Here is a 12,924-nt window from a genome sequence, read left to right as displayed (position 1 = left end):
TTGGGATGTGTAAGGATTTATGGAGGGAGACGATTAGGATTGAGTTGCTTAAGGATATATGTAATAAAAGGTTGTTATAGAGGGATAGAGAAGAGGGGTATGTAGTGAACTTAGATGGAGTTATGCCGCGACGTCGATTTGTAGATAGTGACTGAGTTTGGTAGTTTGGATTATCAGGAGGTGAGCCTAGTGTATGATTCTTTGGACAATTAAGGGTTTGGGGTGAATGGTTGGTTTTCTAGGGATACGAAAGAAAGATACAACTAATTAAAGGGTAGCCGTTAGTTGTGGGGACTTGAGGGTGACAAGTGTGAGTGAGTAGTATGATGAGAGGGGATCAGTGATAAAGAAGAATATGAAGATATTTATATGAATTAATGGAAATTGAGTTGTAGAGCAACAAGAAGGTAATCGGAGTACTAAAAAGTTAGATAGAAGAAGAAAGGAGATGAATTATATATATATATATATATATATATATATATATATATATATATATATATATATATATATATATGTATGTATATATATGTATATATACATACATATATATATATATATATAATATATATATATATATATATATATATATATAATATAATATATATATATATAAATATATATATGTATATACATATATACATATATATATGTATATACATATATATATGTATATACATATATATATATATATACATATATATATATATATATGTATATATATATATATACATATATATATATGTATATATATATATATACATATATATATATGTATATATATATATGTACATATATATATATATATATATATATATATATATATATATATATATATATATATATATATATATATATATGTATATATATATATAAAAGCTGGGTTGAAGCGTTGTGGATGCGCCACGTGTCAACCCAGTTTTAAATACAAGTATTAATTACAGATGAACATTAAATATAAACATAATAAACGCTGTATAAATCTCAGCAAAATATTAATTATAACTTAATAAATTTTATTATAAAATTACATCAAATAATTATGATGATTTGATTCTAAATTTATTAAAAAAATATTTTGATAAAAATTCTAAAATGTAAATAATTACGTTTATTGCGAAAAATGCTTCAAATTGAGTATAATTTTCATTATATTTATTGAAAACTTTTAATTTGTAGAGATGATTAAAGTGAGTGTCTCATAATATTTTATGTTTACGTAAAAAGACATTTTTAGAAAGGTATAAAACTTAGACCATTAAATCATAAGAAAAATATATTTGGAAGAGTCATTGTATTTCTTAAAAACATAATTTAAAGAAAACTACTTAGAGATAAATTTTTATGTGGGACGGAAAAAAATTATATTGCGAGAAATTGAATAGATATGTGATTTTGGTAGGTTTAAATAGTGTGATAGCGAGTATGTGTATGAGTATGTATGTACACAGTGATCGCGAATGCATTTGGATAATCAAAACAAAAGTAATGATTATTAAATAATATAGTATTATAAAAGACATGAAAAAGTAGAAAAAAAACGTTACATTTTCCTTTAATATCTTTAATTAAAATACGTATACGTCAAGTATAAATATTGATTATGTCTAACTAAATATTACTTTTAGTTAAATATTTTATATGTTATATTTTAAATACTTAGAAGTTAATTCTCAAAAAATATTATTTGAGAAAGTTTAACCTATTTTATTTACAGTTAACTCTTAAACATCATTTTTATATAGTTGTTTAAAAATACAAAAGGTGCAATTTTTATAGATATGTTTGACACATAACAGATGCAAAACACAATCAAAACATTTGAATAGTTGAGTTTGAACTCTATATATTAATACATAAATATCACACGTTATAGAATAAAAGAATTAAAAATTACATAAAATTATATTCAAATTATTTTGAACAAATATTAATTAATTTGGAACCTAACGTATTGTGAAATGATATAATTTGAAAACTTAATGTTGATTGTTCCATTATTCGAATAAATTTTATTTTAATTAATATGATATTTGATGAGTCACAAAATAATTTATAAAACTTTGATCAACATAATTAATCATCACTTATAAATTTTAATTTAAATTGTATGTATTTTATTTTAAAATATTGTAAATAAACCTATAAAAATTAAATTTGAGAAAATTTAATTTATTTTTATTTATAAGTAAAATTATTAAAGGTCATATATAAATTATGTTATTTATCTTCAATTATATTTATTAAATTTTAAAACAGGCCGCGCAAAGCGCGGGATACTACCTAGTTAATTGGTATTATTGAGTGAAAATGGGGTAAGAGGGATGGAAGTAAGCTCAGAAAACGTTGACCGAAGTTAAGGAGCATGAAAGTGTAGGAAACCATGGAAATGTACGATAGCCTCATTAGAGGGTGTGAGTTAATGGTTATATAGGAGAACAGGACGACATGTTAGCCGCGAGTTTCGAGGTATTAAGGGAATAAGAAGCTTATAGAGTGTTTGCACGATCTGAAATTTTGGTGGAGAGTTAGGTGACGATACGATAAAGGATAGAATTGGGAATAATCTTGAGGTAATTTTTGTTGGTGGATTTGACATTCGTTATTGGGATGACAACCAAAGAGAGAAAACGATTGTTACATTAAGAAGTGATAGTAAGGGTGTAGTCACATGAGCAATGGTGATGTTGTGGTGTTGTCACTAGTGGTTAAGGGTGATGATAAATAGGAAAGATAGTCATTCTAAAGAGGTTGATTTTTGTAGAGGCCTGATTGGTATGAGGGGGTGTTACAAGGTGGTATCAGAGTAAAGGATGGATTTGTGTTGGGGTTGGTTTATTATAGATAATGGCAGTGCTTGTAGTAGTATGATGTTTACGAGTGTGAGTAAACTTCGAGGACGAAGTTCGTTTTAATGGTGGTGGAATGTAACATTCCGTTTTGATGGTTGATCTTGTTTGGTGGATTGTCTTGGTATTGAGTTTGCTTGTGAATCTTATGGAAGTAAGACAAAGTTGGTAACACTTATGTTTTGGGTATCCGATAGTATTATGGAGTTAGTATTGGGAGTCTATGCTATAGTTGAGACAATATCCTGAGCCATGTTGTGGAAGGAAGCGTGGTTGGTGGAGTTAGCGTTAGGTGTCCATCTTTTATAGGTTGGGTTGGAACTTCGGGGATGAAGTTCTTTTTAAGGGGGGAAGACTGTAATACTACGGTTTTCTAAGTGGGCTACTCGCCCAAATATGGCTTACTCGGCCGAGTAAGTGTGTCGTGTGTTTCTGGACAGTTTACTGCCCAGGATTACTCGGCCGAGTATGGGAATACTTGACCGAGTAGAGGATACTCGGCCGAGTATACTCTATACTCGACCGAGTATCCGGTCTTACGGAGATTATTTCCGAGGTTTGATTAGAGACGGTTAGAGTTATAAATTAAGATTCACTGCTTCACTTGTTACGTTTGACAAAACCTAAAACATTCTACGTAACTCTAATCCTCTCTAATCTCTCCCAAGAGCATTGATGGTTCATGAGCCCCTGTGCTTTTCTCTCTTTCGTCGATTTCATTGGTAAGTCTCTTATGCCTTGTAATCAGTTAATCGGTTGTCTGTTTGGGTTTTGCCTAATTATTGTTTTGGTTTTATTTGGGGGTTTAGGGTTTGGTCATCATATATGTGTTGATTGATGGTTATCATTGTTGTAGGTGACGATGTGGTATTTGTTATGCATATTGTATGATTGATTGCAGCATAGAGGATTGCGAAAAGGTAGGGTTTCCCTACTCAGTTCCTGTTTAATTTATTTAAGATTATGTGGTATTGCGTACGATTGGTTGTCTGCTGATCATTGTTGGAGTGTTGGTGTGGTGTTGGTGTGGTGTTGTTGTTGGTGTTGTGATGATTGTGGTGGAGTCACTTGCGGGAGTGGCTTCACACCCTAGTTCGCCTTCCGTGGAACCCGCCATGAGAGGGGATGTGCACATTAAGGGACAGGGATATCGCTCGTTGATGAGCGGGGTTTAGGTGAGGATTGGTTGCGGTCCCCCACTGGCGGCAAGGATTACCTGTTGCGATGGGTAATCTGGCATAGCTACATACTTCGGTGTGTAGTCGGTTACTGTGTGAGTTCGGGAGACCGGAGGAGGATGATGATCAGCTGGTTACCTTTGTACTCGTCTTGCTTTAATTATTCAGTAACTAACCCCGTTGTTTTTTTTTTGTAATATATGTGGTGATCCATTTGGGGATGGTGAGAAGATTGTGACAGGTGATGCAGTCGTTTAGCTTTGGGGCAGTCATGGGGAGTCACCACGCAAGCTTAGCCTTCCACTGTCAAGAGTTCTAGTCGCCATTTTGTTGTTGTTGGTTTTTGGATAGTTCTTTAATGTCGGATTTTGAGATTATGTAAACCTTAAATCTTTCGTAGTTTAATAAATGTGTTTTGGATTGTTGCTTTTGATATACTAACCTCGGGCAGCTGAGATGGTAACAGCCTTTCATGCTAGGGTAGTCCTTGGTAAGGTACCTTGGTATGAGGGGGTGTAACATACTGAATTAGAACATGTTGTTTTAAAATCAATTTTCAAATCAATTATCGTTGTCAGAAGAAATGGTAAAGGAACAGAAAAAGAATATATGAGTTGAAAGTTGTGCTTTTATTTAGATAAATATGAGGTTAACAAAGACTCGAAGAACTTACATGACTCATAGGTAAAGCCCCTAGTTGTCACTTAGGAATAGAAAGACCGACACTAGGATAGATCTGAGAAAGCTTAAGACTCGGACAAGGACTCTGACTCAATCTCAGAAATGGACACCTAATCATCACTTTCCTTCTCGAAGGTCTCTGCTTCAGCATCCAGCGGGATGAATGTTTGGTCTTGAGCATTGACCCACTTGCCCACTTCATTGACGTTGTTTGGGACGATAGGAGGACAATAGTCTATGAGACTTTCATGTCCATATAGAATGAGACACCCGTTAGGGTTGTCTTATTCACTTGGTCAGCTTAAGGATTAGACCATCATATCATGGTTGTCGATCATATCTTGAATAACACGTTTCAGTTTGTAACATGTTTCTGTGTCATGACCTTTTCCTTGATGATAGTGGCAATATATATTGCCATCCCAGAAACAGGTTTTCTTGTTGGTAGATGGATCTGGAGTGGGTCCAATTGGTTGTAGCTTCCCTTCAGTCATAAGCCTTTGAAGAGCTACGGCATAAGTTATGTCGAGGTTGGTAAATGTCCTTTGAGAGCATTCAACTTTGCAGTTTGACTTGAGACATCCAAGTTGATTGTCTTGACTGCGAGGCGCGGCCATGATTTTGCCAGTTTCGATCATATCTTGAATGAAATTCTTCAGCTTGTAACACGCTTCGGTATCATGGCCCTTGCCTTGATTGTATAAACAATAGGCATTTCCATTCCAGAAACGGGTTCTCTTGTGTTCAGGTGGGTCCGAAGTCGGACCAAAGGCTTGTAGTAGTCCTCTTGAAGCTAGTATCTCTAAAGCGGTGTCATATGACATTTCTAGATCTCTGAATACCCTTTGGTGTTTCCCATGGTTCCCACATTGGTATTTTTAGGGATGTTTTTCTTAGTTTTGTTTTTGTCAACCCTAGACGGAAACAGGATTTGGTCATTGTCAATGGGCAGTCTTTGAGATGTTACTTGGTATTTTGATGGGTATTTTGGTGAGGCATTTTCATGTTCTTTGTTGATGGGTTCTTGGATGTCGGAACCATCGGATAATACCTCATTTTCAGCAGTTATCGGCTGGTCAATCGAGCACTTGTTTTCTCCTTAATAGCCAGGTTCACTTTCGACATTACCAAACCTTTTCTCCAAATTAGCTACCCGAGTGTTCAAATCATAGATGACCACTTGCAGCTTTGAGAATGTGTTGTTGATGGAGACGGAGAGTATGAGTATACCGCTTTGAATTCCATCTTCATCAATTCCATGAATTTTCTCATCGTTAGGAGGGAGGAGGTGAGAGTAGTCTACGAAAGGTTCCTGACTGTGTTCAACAGGGATTTCAGGAGGGTTTTTCTTGTTGCTTGTTGAGGGACGTAGTGGTAAATCACCCTTTTCAATCATATAATGGATGACGCCTTTCAGAGGGAGACACATCTCAGTATCATATTCGCAACCTTGGTGATATTGACAATATTGTTCTTTGTTCCATCTTCGTCCCCGCTTGTGTGGAAGTGGATCCGGAGTTAGAACAATCGGCTTGAGATTTCCTTTGGAGATTAGCCTTTCCAAAGCTGTGGCGTAAGGTATGCCCAAATCAGGGAAGGACCTATGGGGCCTTCTGGTTGTTTTTGGTAGGATAGCTAAGGGATTGGCTTCAGTGGTGTTGATTGTCATCCAATTGGGGTTGGTTTTGTCATTGGCAAGCAGTCGGCTTTCAAGGAGCTTAACCCTTTACTGAATATCAGAAGAAGGAAAATTCCCAGTTGCAAGTTTGTCCTCAACACGGGAGAGACGAGTGTTCAAGTTTTCGACGGCTAATGTAGATTTATTGCCTTTTTAAGTTTCTTGTTTACAATCGATGGCACCCAAGGGTTTCATATTTGACAGAATGATAGGCGTTATAACTTGTCTTGGCAAGGAATTGCACAAACAAAGGCAACTACGACACATACGTACAAAAGGAAATTTTATCGTGAGGACAACACAATGTGACAAGATTATGAGTTCATGACAAATCATGAATGACTTCTCGTGTTTGGACTCATGGTGCGTGGTTTTGAATTTAGACTCGAGCGTCGACTTTGACATAGTGATGCCTAGACGGACGACTTCTGACGGGATTTGGAGGTTTGTTGATGGCGAGACGCCATTGGACAAGACATGTATACAAACTTAACCTATGCCCCGTAGTATAGGGGAAAGGTGGGTTTATTACCTGACAGGTATTGACTCTAGCAACGCCATTGGAGATGTCGTGACAACTAGGCGACACGACCTAGAACAAAGGGCAGGTAATCACTTCGGCGAAGACTCGACGTTACCTAGACGTTTTTTATTCGAACTCGACTCGAGGCTAAATCAGAAAAGTGGATTGATATGTAGGATGTTATTATTTTTAGAGGATTTTTGAAAATAGATAACTTCAAAAAGCGAGATTTACTTAGGATTGTCTTTTGAAAAAGGTTAAGTTTATTTTTAGAAGACGGGCTTGAAATAATTGGGGTTGCTACGGTTTAGAAAACGGTGTGTTATTTTCAAAGATGGTTTTTAAAATTCAAATTAGCGGGTTTCAAAATCGATAATCGAAAGTTTGTATGTTGAAATCGTTATGACCTAGAAGATGGTGCGTTGTTTTCGAAGACGGTTTTCGAAATCGAGGTTTCGAGGATTGAAACGGCCATTATATCGGCGCAAAAAGTGCATTTTCAAATGGTTCGAAAACCGAGTTTTGAAATTGCCATTATGACGACAGAGAAAACGGCTAAATTTTACTATGTGAGCAACAAGAGGAGACTCATGATCATAATTTTTTTCCAATGACCTTTCTCAGTTGCTGTTTGGTCTGATACTCTGACCTGGATGGGCATAAATCGTGTTGGTAAGGATCTCCTTCAGGAATTGGCGACTACTCTAGCCTGTCCAAGAAATGATAGGTGGAAAATAGCTTGGTTTCACATATCATTGCCGAGTGATGTTTATCAGCTATGGAAGGAGTGAAATGCTAGGATTTTCAAGCAACTTTTGACTAGTGATGCTGCTATTGTTCGTAGAGTTAATTACCTTATTGCTATTAGGGTGCTGATGAGATCCTCTAGTTTTGATCAAGCTTCTATTCTTCATAGCTTAAATAGCTAGCTTCTCCACTATTGGACCATTCCTAGTGTACTCTCTACTGGTTATTGCTTTTGCAAAATGTAATTTCCTTTCACATTTGAAATGAAATGATAATTTTTTGTAAAAAACAAAAAAAAAACGGTTAAATTCGTTTACAAAAGATTTGAAATTGGATTGAAAATTGTGAGGATTGAATTTGTCATTGCGACGGATTAGAAATCGGTTTTGATCTTTGAAAGATGGTATGGAAATTGAAAATTGTGAGCATTGAAATCGTCATTACGGCAGCTTAGAAAAGCTAAATTTTGTTTCTATAAAGATGGTTTGAAATTTGAAAATTTAGGAATTTAAATTGTCATTACCGCGGCTTGAAAAACGGTCAATCTTGTTTAACAAACGGGATTTGAAAGAATTGCGGGAATTGAAATCGTCGTTACGATGGCTTGGAAAAGCGGTGTTTCTCGATTTGAAAAATGATTTTTAATTTTGATAATTCGAGGGTAAAATTCGTCTTGGGAAAATGCGCTTTGATTTTGAAATTGAGGATCAAAATTATCATTACGACAACGTAAAAAGGGTTTTGAAATGTTTTGAAAATCGTGGATAGAAATCTTTATTACGACGACGTAAAAACGGTTTGAGGAGTTTTGAAAATTGAGGATATAAAAATTTGAAATTGTTGTGGTCTCAAAATAGTGTGTCGTTTCTGACGACGGTTTTCAAGTGGTCTCGAATACGGTGCATCGCTCTCGGGATTTGAAATGTCCTCAAAAACAATGTGTCGTTCTCAGAATTTGAAATGTCCATTATGCCGACGAAAAAGTGCTTTTTGAAATGGTTTGTAAGAACTAAGTTTTGGAATCATCATTACGACGACATGAAAAGGTGTTTTGAAATGGTTATGAAAATCGAGTATTGAAATCGTCATTATGATGGCATGAAAATGTGCTTTTTGGAACGGTCAGCAAAAGACCAAGTGTAGGCACGGAAAATTTATTAATGTGCCGAATAAATAAAATAAATTAATTATTTTGAGTTAATGCCAAATTTTAACTTAATTTAATTAATTTGTCCCGTTTAAATGAAATATGGGTCGATTCGGATTACAAAAGGAGTTATTCGGATCACTAAACCTAGAAAGAATCAAATTTGGGCCAAGGTTGCTAATAAACCCACAAATGGGCCTGTGACCGCCAAAGTCGAACAAGGAGGTTTGAAACTCTATAAATAGAGCTCTCCTTATTCATTCAAAGGGTTGAAAATTCATAATTGCAAAGGAGCTAGAGAGAACAAGGTACAAAATTCCTACAAATCCTCTCTGTCAAAATCATTGCAAGCAGTCAACAAGCACATCAAATCGTGCCGCCTGCGTTGAAGATTCAATCACAAATTCAAACCTTCAAGAGAGATTCAAGTCATCGCGACCCTCTCAAGAAATCAAATCTACATCGCGTGTATGGCAATTAAATTTGTCTACACGCGCACCCCTTACGTGCACCCCGTACACGTACCCCTTACGGCATATTAGAATCAGAGGATACATTAGAGATTGTACATGTACTTTTGATATTTATTAATAAAATTTAATTGTTTCCTTGTTTTGTATTTCAGTTATCGCAATACAAAATTTGCTGTTACAAATTTTGGTGAACCCGACGTGAAAGTCTCTACCTCTCATCTCTACTGCTGTTTTATTCAAGTCTACCAAAACAAGAAGATGTCTACCAAGCAAAGCACCTCCTCCAGTCCATCCAAGAAGACCTACATAGACATCCTGCAGGGTACCCCCATTGTTGCTACCTCCCCTGCTACGCAGTCAGTTGGCATCTCCACAAGAGGAATGGCGAAGAAGGCTCCTGTCAATGCTGCTGCTGCCAGTCTACGCTCTTCACACGTCCCAACTAGGCCGCGCAAGTTCTCTGTCGTCTCCATAGCTGCTGCCGCTACAGCACTCTTGGCTGCCTCATCTCCTTCACGCGAGGAGGGTAGAAGTGTTAAGGCTGACAAAAAAGCTTCTCCCTGCAAATCCAAGGCGTCGCCAAAGAAGAAAGAAACATCAACTCCTAGCGTCGCTTCAGTCATGGTGATACTCTTGAGGATCGAATGCAGAAAATGAATGAACTCCTTGAGAAGATGATGAAGGAGAATGAAGAAAAGAACAAAAAAATTGATGCGCTCCAAAAAGAGGTGGTGGCACTCTGTGACAGGAAGGCCGAGAGCGAGCATGGTGACACCGATAGGGATGCTGATAGCGATAGAGAAGTTGGCGATGATTGGGAAAAGCCAAACAATGAGATCAACAACTTCACTGAAGAGAAGCTGCAGGAGTTAATAGCCAAGACGATCAAGTGTCAGTTGGATAATAGCTCGACAAGTAGTGGACGCTACATCAAGCCTTACACTAAGAGGATTGATAGCCTGCGTATGCCATCCGGCTATCAGCCTCCAAAATTTCAACAGTTCGACGGGAAGGGGAACCCAAAGCAAAACATCACCCACTTCGTTGAGACATGCAACAATGCTGGAACAGAAGGTGATCGTTTGGTGAAGCAGTTTGTTCGTTCGCTCAAAAGGATCGCGTTCGACTGGTACACAGATCTGAACTCTAAGTCAATTGACAGCTGGGGTCACATGGAAGATGAATTCCTCAACAGGTTCTACAGCACCAGACGTGTCGTCAGCATGAGCGAATTGACAAAGACAACTCAATGGCAAGATGACCCTATCGTCGATTACATCAACAGCTGGCGTGCGTTGAGTCTGGAATGCAAGGATCGCCTAAGTGAAGCGTCGACAGTTGAAATGTGTGTCAACGGGATGAAATGGGACATTCTTTACATCCTGAAAGGGATCATGCCGAAGAGCTTCAAAGACCTGGCTACCCGCGCCCATGACATGGAGATCACAATCAAAGAACATGGTAGTGCTCGACCAACTTCTTCCAAGGCGCCAAGTGAAAAAAAAGGAGTTCAAGAAAACTGACAAGGGCGTCAAGTCATCGACAAAGGAGACAATGGTCGTCGAAACCAGCAGTGCACCTGTGAAAATCTCGTCAAAGCCTAAGTATGAAAAGAAGAAAGAGTCATTCTCTTATAACTACCAACGAGATAGGCCTACATTGAAAGAGTTGCAGGCTAAGAAACACCCATTCCCAGATTCTGACTTGTCCGGAATGCTTGATAACCTCTTGGAAAAGAAGGTTATACAATTACCAGAGTCCAAGCGCCCTCAGCAAGCAAACAAGACAAACGATCCCAATTACTGTCGTTATCACAGGCTGGTGAGTCATCCTATTGAAAAGTGTATAACACTCAAGGAAAAGATCATGCAGCTCTACAAGGAAGGGAAGATCATTGTTGACTTGGATGACACAGTAACCATAAATCAAACTACTGTAGTCCTGGAGCAAACTGACGAGCCAATTATACAGCAAGGACAGTGTGTGTATATGTTGCAGTTCGGAAGTTTTGAGCCTGTGGCATTACGGATCCAAGGGTCATTGCCGTCGCTACCTCCGATGTCATTGGAAGAAAAACTACCTTCTCGGGATAACAATGAGGAGAAGAAGCATGAAGATCACGATGAAGGTTGGACTTTGGTTACACGCAAGAAGTCAAAGAAACAAATAAGGCAGACAGCGCAACCTATTCACTGTCGAAGAAAACAATCAAAGAAGACTAAAACTCGCAAGACGGAGGGAAAGAAAAAGTCCAAAATAGTTGTCAAACCACATGTCTTGCCAATTGATTTGCTGGAGCAAGAACCACTAAGTCCCGTCACCTTAGAAGAATTCTTCCCACGAGATTTCATGAACAAGGTTACTGCGTGCACCATCTCAGCTACTGAAGGTGGCGACGATGAAAAGAAGAATGAGGAAAGAGGCCTAGATGTGCGGTATCACCACAACGGTCTCATACTGAAAAAGAGAACGAAATAGCGGCTAATCTCGACGCCCTTCCTACAAATATGGGGTGGAAGCAAATCTTTCATCTACCTAAAGAGAAGCGTCAGCTGATAATTCAAGGACTTGCGAAGCCAGAACTGTACGCGGGCAAGATGAAAGACAAAATCGAGCCTCCTGAGCAAACGACTGGATATGTGTCATGCAATGCAGCCTTGAGTTTTTCAGATGAGGATTTACTTCTTGGATCCAAGCCTCACAACAGGCCACTTTATGTGTCTGGGTACATCCGGGGGCAAAGGGTCAAGCGCATCTTAATAGATGGAGAATCAGGAGTCAATCTCATGCCAAAAGCAACCATGAACGAATTAGGGATCTTAATGGATGAACTCTCCAGTAGTCGAACAATGATTCATGGTTTCAACTTGAATGGGGAGCGCGCGGTTGGCATGATCCGTGTGAACCTTACCATGGGTGATATTTCTTCCGACACATTGTTCCATGTCATGGATGGTAAGACATCGTTCAAACTATTGCTGGGACGACCTTGGAAGCACGAGAATGGAGTTGTCGCCTCAACCCTCCATCAATGCTTGAAATATTATCGTGGTTGTGAAAGGAAGATAGACGGAGACGCCAAACCCTTCTCTAAGGTCGACTCTTTCTTTGCTGATGCAAAATTCTTTGAAGAGAATGGTACTTCTAGTGAGTTCATGCCAACCACCATCTCTTCAACAGGAAAAGGAGGTAAGCGGGAAAAGAATATCATCAAAGAAGATGGAGCTACAAGTCCTGCTAAAAAAAATGTTGTTAAGAAAGATGCAGATAAGGCCAACAAAACAGCTACTTTTGTTGCGTCACCCAAGAAGCAAGAGATGACGCAGAAAACTACACCACCAGTACTACGCTACATCCCAAAGTCTCGCCACAAAGATGGAGAGAGTCCTTTTGCAGAGTGTCTAATACCAAAGACAGAGCCTAAGGATTAAAAGTCAAGTCTGGTGTTCAAGCAGGAATGGGTGGCCAAAGTCGTTACACCTCTACCAAGTTCATCTCAAACGAAGATTGTGAGACCTCCTCCAACTGGTTTCGTCTGTTTATCCAGTCAATTATCAAGTGAGGAAAACAAGGGGATATTTGATTCCAATGCTTATAAGCTACTTGCGAAGGCTGGATATGACTTTACAAATCCGACTCCTCTCGGCA

This window comes from Silene latifolia, chromosome Y (genome assembly GCF_048544455.1).
Source record: "Silene latifolia isolate original U9 population chromosome Y, ASM4854445v1, whole genome shotgun sequence".
In the NCBI taxonomy this organism is placed as follows: Eukaryota; Viridiplantae; Streptophyta; class Magnoliopsida; order Caryophyllales; family Caryophyllaceae; genus Silene; species Silene latifolia.
The sequence above is the reverse complement of the archived record's forward strand: the minus strand, read 5'-3'. Positions refer to the sequence as shown.